The sequence below is a fragment of the Acyrthosiphon pisum genome, unplaced genomic scaffold (assembly GCF_005508785.2).
Source record: "Acyrthosiphon pisum isolate AL4f unplaced genomic scaffold, pea_aphid_22Mar2018_4r6ur Scaffold_21141;HRSCAF=23138, whole genome shotgun sequence".
Lineage (NCBI taxonomy): Eukaryota > Metazoa > Arthropoda > Insecta > Hemiptera > Aphididae > Acyrthosiphon > Acyrthosiphon pisum.
In genome coordinates, this window is record NW_021770576.1 from 21,689 (window position 1) to 24,703 (window position 3,015).

The window sequence follows — 3,015 nt, forward strand, 5'->3', positions numbered from 1 at the left end:
ATATATTGTTACAATATCAGTTGAAAAATATAAAAATACATAGGCACAATTTTTTTTTATAAGCATTAAAGATCAAATTTTGACAAAATTTATCAAATTTTAATTTGAAAAATTATTTTGTAGTTAAAAATTTATAAAATGTTCAATTTTTGTATCTAAGAATTGAAAATTTAAAACAAGATTCCACGTAAGTAATTCTGTTACCAAAAAATCTAAAAAATACATTTACGCAGTTTATTTTTATAGTCATTTTAAGTACAAATTTGGACGAAATTACATATTAAAAACCTAGGATAACTATTTTAGTTATTTTGTTGTGATTGTATAATATTATTCGTGGGTACTTGAAATTTCTAAAGTATACTATTATATATCTATGATAGTACCACGGTTTTTTGTTGATGTATAACGCGTTATAAGTACCTAATAAATATTATGATATGATTAATTTGGAATTTAATATAGGTACCTAATATAATATTATGTCTTATACCTAGACTAACATACCGTCTCCGCTCAGAATCGTTTTTCTTATACAATGATATTATATCATTGAATTCAAATTTAATACCATCCATTATACAGTAACCCACTTGTAACCTACTGTACAGCAGAGCGAAATCCACTTACCCACCTTTTTTATTTTTAAATTCTGGGTGAAACGATGAATGTATTGATTTTACAATGATGTGTGTTTTTTTATTTTATTTTTATTTTTTTAAATTTTTTTTTTGTGATTGTCATCACGTTTTAGGACAGTAAAAGTGCTTGGATTTTCTTCAACAGTATCTTTTCTGATAGGAAAGTGAATCTAGTTGTTACTTTGGGTGGTCAAAAGTAAAAATTTCCCAGTAGTTTCAAAAGTTCCGTGAAAATCAAACGAAAAATTATGGAAAAACGGGAATTTTTATGCAAAATCTGTTTTCGAGAAAATCGATTTTGGTTTTTAGTGCAACTCTTAAACAAATAACCGTATATAATATTATGTCATTGAATTCAAATTTAATACCACCCATTATACAGTGACCCACTTGTAACCTACTGTACAGCAGAGCACCTTTTTTTTTTTGTTTCTTGAAAGTCGAAGTAACCTTATATTAAATATTAAAGATCTTTTTATCAGTTTATTTTTTTTATCAACATTTCTACACTTAAACAAAACAAAAATAAAAAATTGAAAATTTCAACCATCCATAAATAGCTCAAAAATATTTTGAAAAATATACCATGCATCGATAATGCCAATATAACGTTTGGTGAAAATTTCAAGTATCTTAAACTTTTTCTTTTTTGAAATAAATCAATAGATTTGGTCGAAAACTAGTTTTGCGTAAATATTTCCGTTTATCTCTAATTTTTTTCCGACGTGTTTGGAAACTACCAGGAATTTTCCATTTTTACAGCACAAAAGTACCAACTAGATTTACTTTTCATATAGATAAATTACTGAAGTCGAAAATCGAAGTATTATTTCGACTAGATACCGTGTATACAGACACAAAAATAAATAAAAAATCAACAAATAATAAATACACATCATTGTAAAATCAATACATTTATCACTCACGAATCCAAAACACAAATCATTATAGTAAAATTAACATATTTTTCGCTCCGCTAAGAATCTAATATATTATATATTATATTTCAGTTTTAAATAACGAACATTTGGAAAAAAAACGTCAACACGTAGATGTGAATGATGTGTTAGATTATTTAAAATTTAACATTTATCCGGGAAATATTTCTACTAAAAATGAGAAATCAAACTTTAGAAAACAATGTAAGCCTTTTCAAATAGAAAACGGACGTTGTTTTATAAAAAGACACATACACGTGTTATTAGTAATACAGATGAACAACTTCGTATTATAAAGATGATGCATTGTGGTTCAGACTATTCAATTGAAGCAGCCTCCGCTTTGTCAGCCCACAGAGGTCGTGACACCACCCAACGTTTGATTAAACAGAGGTACGTAATGAATAAAACTAATTATAGTATTAGTATTATACAAGTTTTAGAGCTTTATACATGGCCAAATGTACCTTAACTGTGGCACTAGATTTATTTTTTCTAATATTATTATTGTCAATATTAGTTTTGAAGGTAACATTTTGACTTTTTGATAGTATATTATTATTCTAACATTTTTTTTATTTAGATATTTTTGGTACCATATGTCTGACGATGTTAGGGATTTTGTAATGCGATGTCATTCTTGTCAAAGAGTGAATCCAACTTCATTAAAAGTGGTTCCTGAATTGAAATCTGTGGAAATTCCAAAACAGGTAGGTACTTACCTATGTGTTATGTTGGAAAATTTATAAAAAAAAACGAATGAATGTATAAACATTTATGAAAAACATAAAACAATAAAATATACTTTATTTTTTTTGTGACAGTACGTAATTTACCACGGTTAAAAAAAATGAAAATAAATACATACTATTTTTTTATAGATATTTAAAGTTCAAATGTTGACGAAATTGGATGTTTAAAGAAAAAATATCCATTTTTAGCTATTTTATTGTAAATCTTAAAAACTCGGAGTGCCTCGAATCGTTTTCTATTACGTATATTATATTATTAAAATTTACTATATGTCTTTTGTATATGTACAAAATGAAATTTAAAATTTTTTAGATTCATTATTGGGGCTAGGGACTTCATGCCATAAAAAAACCTTAAAATATGCATACATTTATGCCCTAAAAAATCTCTTCTTTAGAATGAATAAAATACATTTAGCCATTTAGGTTTAAGTACCTATTATAGGTATATTATTATTATTGGGCAGGCGAGTTGCGTTATCTCAGCGAACGGAGTATAGCCTGTGTGAATGCCGGGCAAAAATTCCCCATTAATAAAATCATATAAAACATAAATTGTACATTTGTTAATTTATTATACCAATTGTAAATTTGTATACATATATTTAATATTTATAAGTTACAAGCTATAGGTATATTTTACTAACGTTTATTTCGTAAATTACCCGGATAATATGTTTAAAA